We start from the raw sequence: 13,663 nt of genomic DNA, 5'->3' as shown, positions 1-13,663 counted from the left end.
TAATGCCATTGAAAGTCAAGGGATGATGGTTAGATCCTCTCTTATTCGAGCTGGTCATTGCCTGGCACTTGTGTGGCATCAATGTTACTTGCCGTTTGTCAACCCAAGCCCTGGATATTGTCCAGGTCTCGCCACATATGGACATGGACTGCTTCAGTATCTGAGAAGTCACGAATGGTGCTAAATATTGTGCAATCGTGACCCTGGTCGAACCCAAACTGAGGATCAGTGACAGATTATTGTTGAATACGTGCCACATGATAGTACTGCTGATGACCCCTTCAAGCACTTCACTGATGATCGAGAGTAGACTGATGGGGCAGCAAATGGCCGGGTTGGATTTGTCCTGTGTCTTGTGTACAGGACATACCTGGACAGTTTTCCACATTGTTGGGTAGATGCCAGTGTAGTATCTGTACTGGAACAGCTTGTGCAGGGCTGCGGCAATTTCTTAAGCACAAGTCTTCAGTTTTATTGCCGGAATATTGTCAGGGCCGATAACCTTTGGACTGCATTAAATTGGCTGAAGACTATCTTTTTGGAGATGCTGGGGACCTCCGGAGGAGGCCGAGATGGATCATTCATGCGGCACATCTCGCTGAAGATTGTGGCAAAATTCTCAGCCTCATCTTTTGCACTGGTGTGCTAACTTCCCCACCATGAAGGATGGGATATTTTTGGAGCCTCCTCCTCCAGTCAGTTGTTTAATTGTCCACCACCATTCACGGCTGGATGTGAAAGGATTGCAGAGCTTAGATCTGATTACTTCTGAAATCACTGAGCACTGTCTATTTCTTTTTTTAATATATAAATACCCAATTATTTTTTTTCCAATTAAGGGGAAATTTAGTGTGACCAATCCACCTAACCTCCACATCTTTGGGCTGTGGGGGTGAAACCCACACAGACAGGGGAGAGAATGTGCAAACTCCACACGGACAGTGACCCAGGGCCGGGATTCGAACCCGGGTAGCACTGTCTATTTCTTTGCTGCTTATGCTGTTTGCCACGTAGGTAGTCCTATGTTTTAGCTTCAATAGATTAATGCCTCATTTTTGTTTGGGTGTGCCTGGTGCTGATCCTGGCATGCCCTCCTGCACTCTTCATTAACCAGGATTGCTCCACTGGATTGGTAGTAATAAGACCGTAAGATATAGGAGCAGAATTGGGCTATTCAACCTATCGAGTCTGCTCCACCATTCGATCTTGGCTGATATGTTTCTCATCCCCATTCTCCTGCCTTCTCCCCATAACCCGTGATCTCCTTATTACTCAAGAACTTAGCTATCTCTCTCTTAAGTGACTTGGACACCTAAGCCTTCTGCAGCAATGAGTTCCACAGATTCACCACCCTCTGGCTGAGGAAATTCTCCCTGATCTCAGTTTTAAGGGATCGTCCCTTCAGTCTGAGGATGTGCCCTTGGGTTCTAGTCTTCCCTACCAGTGGAGACATCTTTTCCAAGTCCACTCTATCTAGGCCTCTCAGTATTCTGTAAGTTTCAATATGATCCCCCTCAACCTTCTAAGCTTCATCGAGTCAAGACCCAGAATCCTCAACTGCTCCTCATATAACAAGCCCCTCATTCCCGGGATCATTTTTGTGAACCTCCTCTGGATCTCCTTCAAGGCCAGCACATCCTTCCTTAGATACGGGGCTCAAAACTGCTCACAATATTCCAAATGGAGTCTGACCAGGGCCTTACAGAACCTCAACAGTACACCCCTGCTCTTGTATTCTAGTCCTCGCGAAATGAATGCTAACATTGCATTTGCCTTCCTAACTGCCGACTGAACCTGCACGTTAACCTGAAGAGAATCCTGAACTAGAAGTCCTGAGTCCCTGTGTGCTTCTGATTTCCAAAGCCTTTCCCCATTTAGAAAATAGTCTGTGCCTCTATTCTTCCCACCAAAGTGCATAACCTCACACTTTTCCACATTGTATTCCATCTGCCACTTCTTTGCCCACTCTCCTAGCCTGTCCAAGTCCATTTGCAGCCTCTATGCTTCCTCAACACTACCTGTCCCTCTACATATCTCTGTATCATCTGTAAACCTAGCAACAATGTCCTCAGTTCATTCTTCCAGATCGTTAACGTACAACGTGAATAGGTGTATCCCAACACTGACCCCTGCGGAACAACACTAGTCACCCTCTGCTATCCTGTAAAAGATGCCATTATCCCCACTCTCTGCCTTCTGCCAGTCAGTCAATCCTTTTATTATCAGTCCTTCATTCCCAGCATCATTCATGTCAGTACCTTGCCCCTAACACTATAAGCTCTTTTCATATTTAGCAGCCTCTTGTACAGCACCTTGTCAAAATCCTTCTGGAAATCCAAATAGATCATGTCCACTGGCTCTCCTCTGTCTAACTTTCTGGTTACTTCAATAGGAGAGTGGGGGATATGCCAGGCCATGAGGTTGCAGATTGTGGTTGAGTACAATTCTGCTGCTGATGATGGCTCACAGCCCCTCATGGATTCCCAGTCTGGAGTTGCTAGAACTGTCTAAAATCTATCCTATTTAGCACGATGGTGGTGCCACACAACTTGATGGTGAATATGCTCAATGTGAAGATGGGATTTTGTTTTGACAAAGACTTTGTGGTGGTCACTCTTACGAATGGATCGATGCATCTGTGGCAGGCAGATTGGTGAGGATGAGGTGAAATATATATTTCCCAATCAATAGTTCCCACACCATCTGCTGCACACCCTAACAGCTATGTCCTTAAGGACTCAACCAGCTTGGTTAGCTTTGGTGCTACCAAGCCAGTCTTGGTGATGGACATTGAAGTCCTCCACCCAGAGTACATTTTCTGCCCTTGCCGCCCTCAGTGCTTCTTCCAATGGTGTTCCAACATTGAGGAGTATTGATTCATCACCTGAGGTGATTGATTCATCACCTGAGGTTTCCTTGCCCATGTTTGACCTGATGCCATGAGACTTCATGGGGTCGGGGTCGATGTAGAGGACTCCCAGCGCAGCTCCTTGCTGACTGTATACCACTGTGCCATCGCCACCTCTGCTAGGTCTGTCTTGACGTTGGGACAGGACATACCTAGGGATGATGACAGTGGTGTCTGGGACATTATCTGTAAGGTATGATTCCATGAGTATGATTATGTCAGGCTGTTGTTCGACTAGTCTGTGTGACAGCTCTCACAAATTTGGCACAAGTCCCCAGATGTTGGTAAGGAGAATGTTGCAGGGTATACAGTGCTGGGTTTGTCCTTTCTGGTGCCTATATCAATGCCAGGTGGTCCGTCCAGTTTCATTGACTTCATAGCCATTTGATACAACTGCTAGGCTGTTCCAGAGTCAGCCACAATGCTGCGGGTCTAGAGTCACATGAGGGCTGGACCTGCCAAGACGGATGATTTCCTTTGCTGATGGCCATCAGTATCCCAAGGCAGTAAGACTTGCCACTTTAAGAGGAGAACACTGGAAAGTTTAAAAAGTTCACCACCATTTACTGAACGCTTTTGCTTCTCCTGATCCACAGGGATCTTGTAATGTAGTTACCCATGCTGGGCCTCACCCAGCCTAAGACATCCCTCCTTACAGGTTGACCTGACAAGCAAACCAACATTGCTCACCAGCTCAGGCCTCTGATTTAAACTGCAGTTGAAACCCTATGACATCCCTCCCAAATCACTTGGGAGTTTAAATAGATGTTGAAGAACGTTGATGAAAATGAACTGCTGTGGAGTTATATCCACAACAGCAACATGCTACAAATCTGCCAACGTTCTTTTCAATGTATCATTTTAAGAGTTTTAAAAATGGAGTGTGATTTTTATGCAGGGCATCTAATAGATCAGCATATTTTTATTACATGGAGACTGAAGATAATCAAAGATAATAAAAGGATGTTTTAAAATGCAGCATGCAGTGATTAAGCAGTTACTACTGGATTTGGTACCATGGAATTGGCTGACTGCCTGCTTTAATATAACAAGAGAGAATGCATTCAGTATTGTAATGCAGAATACTCCTTATTGAATTAATTTTAACTCAATTATTTGATTTATGAGACCAGGTTCTGCCGAGTCAATTAGCAGAGGTTTGAATATGGCTTCCATCTTCCCTGATACACTAATTAGCAGAAATAATAAACATAAAGCAGAAAGTAACAGGAGGTACTGACACAGGAACTGCTTTGAGATACAGTCTAGTTTGGTCTCAGGATCAATCCCTCATCTGTACTCAGTAACCTGATCTTAGCTAAGGTAATGATGAGAACTGAAATTGATTTCAGGAGGGAGAATATCATTCATCCATGGGTTCTGTTCTTGCTATTCAATGCCTACCCCGAGAAAATGTACATATATTGGCAGCATTAGCCTTACTGATACTGACACATGAAACACAGTCAGTTCATAAGTTTAAGTACACCAAAAAGAGTCATAACCTTTAAAAGGTAAAATAGGAAAGTTGGAGGGAAGAAAAATGCACGTTTCTATTCAAAAACAACTGAATTCAAGCCAACTCACAGAGCCAACACTGTTGTAAAGCTGAACCACCTACAATCTGAATGATCCTTTTAGCCCCAGGAAATTAATTCCTTACGTCTTTAATTACATGTAAAGGATTTATTTATGTTTTCTTGTTCTATGCTGTTCGAGTTCCGTGGCAGTGATTCAGGTCTGAACAGACCTGGCTGCTTAAGTTTAAATAAATATCTTTAATTTTTCTCTTGTCTCACGCACTCTTCTTTGCTTTTAGGGCCTTTTATATTTAACCTTCAACATAGATTGAGAAAGGTGGATATGCAGCGAGACCCTGGTGCCTTTCTGCATCAGTTGCTGAAAGTAAACGCTCGGGTACAGCAGGCAGCAAAGGCGGAAAATTACATGTTAGCCTTCATAGTGAGAGGATTTGAGTACAGGAATAGGGATGTTTTAGTGCAATTTATCGAAGTGCTGGGGTGGATTAGGTGAGAAAAGCTGTGTGATACGTGCCACCTTCACAAATGCCTTTCCTCGGCTGATTAAACAGCACTCTGTGCAATGTTAGAGTGCTGGAGAAGATCACGCAGCCAACCTGGAACTGCCACCTGGTAGTCTGTCACGCCATGTCCCTCATCAACTGGGGGCTATACTCACCTCTGCGGCCCCGGTTCGGTCAACGCAACTGGTTCTCGTTTTTGAAAGCCAGTAGCAATTCACATAGGTGTGACGGCGCGCCATGCGGGGGATCCATGCGGGGGGGTGGGTGATCCATGCGGGGGGTGGGGTATCCAATGTGGGCAAACATTATGGTGTAATGACGTTAAAGAATACAAAACTTGTGTTTAAAAAAAAGCCACGCAAATGAGGTTCGCGCCCAGATCCAGCCGGGCCGGGTTGGGGGGATGAAGTCATGGCAGCCCCCCCGCTAACAAGGTCAAGCAACGCTTATGCTGCACTTGCTCAGCCAACCCCAGCCAGCTCGCAACAATGGCAGTGAGGAGACCAGCCCCAAGATTCGGGGATGCTGACCTAGGGAGGCTCCTAGACGCCATGGAGGCTGGGAGGGATTTCCTGTTCCCCCGCAAGGGTGAGCCATAGGGCAGCCTGTGCTGCCTGTCACGAGGTGGTGACAGCTGTGAGCGCCGAGAGTGTGAACAGGTGGACTGGCCTTCAGTGCCGTTAAAAGTTCGATGACCTACAACGGCAGCACGAGTGAGTAGCCATCCATGCCCCGCCCCCGCACCTCCCTGAATCCGTCCGTCCCCACGAGAGCATCCACCCTCCAACTCTCCATGCAATGCCCAACCCTACTTCCAACCCCTCCCCCTTCAACCTCCCCCCCAACCCTCCTTTCACATACCCCCTCCCACCACTGTGGTGGTGTGTGCCAGCCCTAAGAATCCTCACCACCTTCGAGGAGCGTGCCCTGGAAGTGACTGGGGTGGTCAAGGACAGAGCAGTCACCCAAGTGGGGGACCTGTCAAACGTGAGTTGTTATTGCCTTATTGACTGACCCATCCCTCCCACTGACCACATGCTCATTCTCCTACAGGTCCTTCAACCGACGCCAACGGCCCACTCCGGGCAGCCCCCTCCCCTGCCTCCCGGACACGCCCATGGGGTGGCGACGATGGCCACCAGCTCCTCCGAGTTCCACCCCTCTGATGAGGCCGCGTCTCACAGTCAGCGCACGGCCTCAGAGCCCTCAGATGACGCCCGCCGGGGGCATTGAGGGCCACAGAACGAGTAAAGCAGCTGGCTGCCTCCATCTCAGATGTGCATCCTGGGGACATACCTAGATGTAGCGCTAGAGCTAGGAAGGCCAAGCACATTGAGGATCACTGAGGGCACCGGGGGGAGAGAGGGATGCAGGATAGCCACCAACAAAAGGCACAGAAAAAGATAAAGCACATTATTCGCTGTCATTACGCAGATTAAGTTAGAAACTTACATCTGCAAATGCATTTTAATTGGATGAGGAAACTGTGTCAACTATGGAAGTTTTAGAAAGAACAATGTCCGTCAGTAATATGCACCCTGGGGCTACTTTAGAACTGTGCAATCTATTCAATTGCTCTGGGTCCTTGAGTGCATCCAATGCGTTTATTTATAAATGTAAAATAAAAGTGCACAGATCTAACTGTTTTAAAACTCATAACAAAATATTAATTGTTTCACTTTCATTCAGTAACATATTTCCTGAGGCATTTGCAACTCATGATGTGCTTAGAATCAAGAAACCGATCAGAAACCCTCTCCTTTTCCTTAACTCTACACAATTTTAAACATTTTTCAACTGTAATGTTTTATACATCAGCACAACAATAACACACTACTTAGAACAAATAAAAAGTAATTCAGTCGTTGTCACCTGTCTTGTCTGATAATAATGCAGGTTTGCGCCTAATTATTTACTGACTCAGTTAATTTTCTCAAAGCAAACTGATGGCCTTCAACTTCTGTCATAATAAAGAAATCGTTCACTGCTCCTGGCAATAGCTGTCCTCTCTTAATCACATCTAAAGTTCTTCTGGGCTTTCAGCAATGGTGTGTCAATCTCCCTCCCACGCACTGCATTCTACCCTGACTTTCAATCATAGACAATGCATGTACTGACCACATATTCTTACATTCAATTCTATAGTCTAGCTTCCATTTTGGATTCAGGTCACCTTTTCTGCAATACCGCACTCTCCCAAAGGCAATTGTCAAAAGCCAATACATCTTATTTTAATTCTTTAAAATCTTGCAATATGTATCATCAGTGTTGCTGGTACTGACTGTATTCTCTGTTCCATATTTCCATCTAAAATGGCCAAGTGATTCTACATGTTAGCAAAAGACACGCATACCTCCTGGGTTCTGAATAAGAGCACGGAATATAAATCCCAGAAGATTAACAGTAAAATATGAATACAAGAGAACAGCATGTGTACCGCATAGAATTATGGGGCTGGATTTTCATCCTCGAGGTGGATGGTGGGAGTCTGGAAATCTCCTGGCTTTCCAGGTTTGCCGAGGGGGAAAATTACACCAAAGGTGGGACTTTCATTCCAGGCGGACGGGTGATCTGCCCTCAGAAAGATTTTGCAATCACCCACATAGAGTGCTGGGTACCAAGACAGGCTGTTTAAGAGGCACCTCTCAGTGCTCTTAGACTTCATCCCAATTGTAATTATGACAAATCAAAATAAAGAACCGCCTCCAGCCCCCTCATCCTCCATGTTACATTGATGCCAATTCATGACATCGCATGCACCCCCCCATGTCAACCTATGCCCCTTCACCCCCTCAATTGCCCCCATTCTCTTCATGCCAAGCTTACGACCCTTCCATGCCTATTCACCAACTATTCACTCCGTACAGCCCCAATTAACTCTATCGTAACAATAGTATTTGTGAACATGCTTTAAAAAATGCATAACTTCCTCTTTTCTTAAAAAGAACTCATTTCAGTACAGCCCTTTAAAGTGTCAATTAGCCAGACCCTTTAAAGTATCAATATCATAAACTGCAAACACTTGACACCTCCAACTTGTGTAAATATACATTGTGCAATTGAAAGAATCGATCACAGAGCAAGAGCTGTCAATGAAGCAATGTCTTCCCTTAGGTGCAGTTGTTTCAACAGTCTAATGGATGTTTGGACTCGGTCAAGAATGCAAATCTTTTGCCAATCACAAATCTATAATATATTTTTAGCAACTCTTCAGCCATTGGAAACACTTTCTCTATATTTACCCTAAACCTTTCATGATTTGAAACACATCTAACTGAATATCCTCTTAATCTGCTCTGGACTGCCTTATCAGCTTTTGTACTATACCATAAAAATGCTACAAATCGCCTACTGGAATGCTTTCACCTACGTTTTTAGATAATTTTGAAAACAATTTCTCAAACACCGGGAGAATATCCAATATCCATTGTTCGCTTGTCATGAACTTCCAAGTAGCCAAATTCATATAGATGTCATTTCACAAAGCATTTCCATCTGAGAAAATCAGTGTCAGGATGTATGGAACAAGATGCACGAAAGATGAGATCCGTAAACTGATCTTTGGAATGGCTGGAAAATCAAAACCTCAAAGCAGACAGACGCATACTGAGCTTGGCAGCGGAGCTGACATTTTAGATTGGACTACTACTAATAGCCACTCATCTGGTGATCCACATGTCATTACATTCTAAAATATTGGACATAGTACATCAGAATGTGTGTAATACACCCAAGCGATCCAAAAGTGCAGAGAATGAGCTAAGGAATCTATGTGATGATCAGACTTGAAACAAATAAGCCAAAGCTATGCCAAGCCATGCAGGAGAAAAGAAGAGCACACTAGACATAGAATTATCATAGAATTTACAGTGCAGAAGGAGGCCATTCGGCCCATCGAGTGATACATGCAGGGTATCAAAGCAGAAAATGCTGGTAATAATCAACAGGTCAATTTATATTTCGGCTCTAAGTCAGGACAAGATATTATACAAAAACACTATTTAAAAAATAAACAGCAAGGGAAAGGGAAAAGTCAAAACGCATGAAATTGGCCCTTGAATTGAAAGGAGGAGCGTATCACCCAACTGCCCACTATTTTTAATAATGTGGAGATGCCGGCTTTGGACAGGGTGAATTCATCCGAGGAAGGAGCAGTGTTCAGAAAGCTAGTGATTTGAAACAAACCTGTTGGACTTTAACCTGGTGTTGTAAGACTTCTTACTATTTTTAATAATCATGGAAATCATGTTTACCCACCAAAACTAGGTCTTTTTATTCTTTTGTGGGCTGTGGGCATCGCTGCCAGGTCAGCATTTGTTGTCCATCCCCAATTGCCCAGGAGGTGGTGATGAGCCACCTTCTTGAACCGTTGCCGTCACAGAATCATAGAACCATCATTTACATGTTCATAGGATGTTCCTTTGTTTGCAATTTAACTACAGGCATTAGCCTACTTATTTTAAATGAGCTAATGCCTCTGCTACAATAAAGAGCCAAATAAATTACATACAAACACAAGAAACACACGTCTGCTAATGCTGCATCACTAATAAAGCAATCATTTGTGGGTGATGCAAACTTTCCAATCCCTGCAACAGTCCCCACCTCCCATCCTTTCCTACCTCGTTCTCAAGACTCCTATATCCTTTCCCACTGACAAAACTTTGTTTGCTAGAGCAGAGAGTGAATATTAGCAGCCAAGCTGTTTAAGCATGCGAGGCATCATAGTGGGAACCTGGCTTGGTTAGTTCAATATGGACCGGGAATTGAACCCGGGACCTCCTAAGTCATTATGGGTGAGATTTTCTGGTCGCGCCCGCTGCGGGGCTGGAAATTCCCGCCTGAAGTCCCGCCCATGACGATTCCGGAGGTGGACAGGAGTGGAAAATCCCACCCTATGGCTCAATACCGCACCACACAATACATCTGCCCATTTAGTCAAAGGAGGAGACTTTTCAATTTCAATTTAATTCACTTTGCAGGCAAATCTGTAGACTTGTCAATTAACATGGTATTGTCCTCCCTGCGTAGGAGGTACTTTGCTAAATAAGAAGTTCTATGCGATTAGCAATGTCTAGTTTTATTCACTTGACTATTTTGACAGCCAGCTAATATTGCCTGCAGCTCTTCGCCTGAGATTATGTTGGAATATTTTTAATTTAATAGCATGGGATAATCAGTGCTATGTGAAACAGCTGTCAAAAGAATCCCAATATTAATCATAAAAGTTAGCTGAAAAACGAAATCTGTAACTGGTTCATTACTGAAACAGGAATAATTCGAGACAAGAAATAATTATTTAATGCTGACTTCAATTTTTTTTTCTTAATCTGCGTGTTAAAGTAATAATATTCCTTCCTGTAAAGGGAGCAGGCAAAGACACATCCAATCATTTTCTGACATAAAATGGCACTGAGAGAGGGCAAAGAAGATTCACGAGAATGGTCCCAGGGAGAGCAACTTCAGCTATGAAGATAGATTGGAAAAGCTAGGACTGTCTCCCTTGGAGAAAAGGAGGTTGAGGAGATTTGACAGAGATGTTCAATATCATGAGGGGACTGGGCGGAGTAGATAGGATCTGGACAGAGATAAGAAAAACTGTTCACTCTCGTGAACGGGTCGAGAACGAGGGGGGGAAAGATTTAAAGTAATTAGCAAGGGAAGAAAATGTGATTTGAAGAAAAAACCTTTTCCTGCAGTGAGTGGATCTGGTCGGGAGTGTGGTGGAGGCAGGTGTCTTGTTTTTATGATGCAGGACAACCCGGTACCATTGCTGTCAACTAGCTTTATTAATAACACACTTTCTTTCTATGAACACACAACTGCAGGACATCTGACCTTCGACCCCCAGGTCAGGTGCCCCCATGTAGTTCAGAGTGTACCGTAATACTGGAGTCCACAGCCCCAATCAATTATTACCATGACACCAGGTTCATTCGAAGCATTCAAAAGGGAATTTGACTATTACCTGCAAAGGACGAATGCGCAGGGAAAATGGCACTAAGTGAATTGCTCATCCAGTGAGCCGGTGCAGACACGATGGGTTGACTGGACTCCTTCTGCACTGTAACAAATTCTGTCATTCTGTCCTAAAGAATGTGAAGTGGCTATAAAAACATTTTAAAAACACCTTTACCGGTGCTATGGTAAAACATCCTTCACAGGCAGTTTATCAAACAAAGTTTGTCACTAAGCTACATAAGGATATATTAGGGCACGTCACCAAATGCTTGTGAAAGAGGTAAGTTTCAAGGAGCGTCTGAAAGAAGAAATGATAGGTAGGGACACAGAGGGGATTAAGGAGGGAATTTTTGTTCATCCAGTATTGGATGACAGACAAACAGTCCGACAATTTAGAGAGACTGGTCGAGAGAGGTGGTTGAGAGGTAGAGCTGGGTGTCATCTGCATTCATGTGGAAAAGGATACATATATCCCTGAAGGGCAGGCAGCATGTAGATAAGAAACTGGAAGAATCAAGAATGGGGCCTTAGACTCATGCTTGTTTATTACTTTCAACATAACTTTTCTGTTCTTTTTGAAAGGATGTTGCTTAAAGACAAGATGCAGGTTTTACATTTTCTACTACTTTTCGCTCTCCGATGATCAAACCTTTGTAGCAAGAGAGTACAGAATAACTTGCAGAATTGTTTTTTGCTGTACTTTTAATTTCCAAGGGAATTAAGGTATCCATTGTAAAGTCAATGGAATCAAATACGTCTTGACTAGACTTCCACTAATCAAAGATCACTGTAAACTGAGGGAAGCTGAAGAAAAGGAGGCAACAATGTTGACATAATCAAAACTAAGGTGACATTATTCAACTGAAACTCAAAATATGGATTTCTGTTTAAATTAGTGAAATGTGCAAAATACAGTTTTGTTTACATAGATCATATTTTTGTCAGTCCTTTTACATAATTCAATATTCAATTAACATCCTTAAACATCCAGGCTGGATTCTCCCTTTTTGAGACTAGGTGTTGGCGCCAATGCAGTATTCGTGGACTTTCAGGACAGAAAAACTGGCGCTGAACCTGGACCGATTCCACTACGATTTTGCTTCTTAAGTTTAGAGTACCTAATACCAATCAATCCAGTCGAAACGGTAGTTAACAAGAACTGTGGTGTTAATCAGCTAGAATGTGTCCACCAGTAGCTTCTCCCGCACTGAGAGGCTGTCCCGGTTTGAGGGGTTATATACCTTCTCAGAGGGGCGGAGCCACAGGCGGAGCCACCAAAAACATCAACACAACAATAGTAACAGTGAGTAAATACAATAATATATACAACAACCATACGTGGCTCACCACAGTACCCAATTAATTTTTTCCAATTAATGGGCAATTTAGCGAGGCCAATCCACCTATCTGCACATCTTTGGGTTGTGGAGATGAAACCTACACAAACACGGGGGGAATGTGCAAACTCCACAAGGACAGTGACCCAAAGCTGGAATTCGAACCAGGGACCTCGGTACCGTGAGGCAGCAGGGCTAACCACTGCGCAACTGTGCTGCCCCTCGATTCCGCTACTATTGAGGGGCTAGCACCGGTGCCGTGTAGAACACAATCGATTCCAGTGAAAAACAGTGCGGGATTCGTCGGGTCCGTGACTGACACTTGTGAGGCTGACAAGCTGCAACCTCACATACACAGTGCACTCCCCTCACACACCTATCCCAGCCAACAAGATGGCACTGGAGCGTGCCCATACAGCTGATGGGTCGGCCGGGGCCAGAGGGGACAACACCACGACCCGTGGCACTAAGTTCACAGTGAGCTGTCAGCGGCATGCGCAGCTGCATGGCTGCCTTGCCGACTGCGGCAATGGTGTTCCATTCCCGTCCACCCTGAACCCACTGCCCACCTCCTGGCCACCCCCCATTATTCCCCCCGGACCTAGCAGAAGCCCCCTGTCCAGCGCCATAAACTGTCAGCACACTATCGCGCCGTTGGACACTTTCCGTGTCCCCTCTCTCTCCCTCAGTAGCCTCGGTGCCGGTTTCACGATTTTTAAAAGCAGGGGCCAGGCCCGCTAATGATATTCAAATGGTGTCTACTGTACGTACGTTCCGGAACGCATTGACGCCACTGTCGAGGCAATGGTGAATTGTGATTTGGCGTCAAAGCGGCGGCTGCCATGATTTTGGCATCGGAACCGATTCTCCACCCAAATGCATTTTCCAATTTTGGCATCTGCTAATGGAGAATCCCACCTTCAATCTCTCTACCACAGAAGCACAGTGACAATAGAGTGTATGTACCATCAACAAGATACACTGAGGCAACTCACCAAGGCTTCTTTGACAGTCTCTCCCAATCTCTTGACCTCCACCAACTTGAAGAACAAGGGCAGCAAATGCATGGGGACACCCATCACCGCAAATTCCCCTCCAAACTATACACAATCCTGATTTGAAATTACATCCCCATTCCTTCACTGTTGCTGGGTCAAGTCCCAGGAACTCACTTCCTGACAGCACAGCACTGTGGGTGTACGTATGCCACATGGCCTGCAGTGGTTCAAAGCAGCAGCTCACCACCACCTTCTCCAGGGCATTTAGGGATGGGGAATAGATGGTGGCCTAGTCAGCAACGCCCACAACCCGTGAAATATTTTTAAAAAAATTATGAATGCAGTGGAGGCGCTCCAATAGCTTGGTGGTAAACTAGGGAGATCACGGGCGAATTTCTCCGTTATCGGCGGAAAC

At 44.8% G+C, this 13,663-nt stretch overlaps 1 protein-coding gene across 1 annotated transcript in view; it reads right to left on the bottom strand.

Annotated features, from left to right (window-relative positions):
- Positions 1-13,663, bottom strand: part of LOC140427845 (CD166 antigen-like) — a 441,201-nt gene that overhangs the window by 187,220 nt on the left and 240,318 nt on the right.

Source organism: Scyliorhinus torazame, chromosome 8 (assembly GCF_047496885.1).
Source record: "Scyliorhinus torazame isolate Kashiwa2021f chromosome 8, sScyTor2.1, whole genome shotgun sequence".
NCBI lineage: Eukaryota > Metazoa > Chordata > Chondrichthyes > Carcharhiniformes > Scyliorhinidae > Scyliorhinus > Scyliorhinus torazame.
This window is presented reverse-complemented; position numbering and strand designations above follow the sequence as displayed.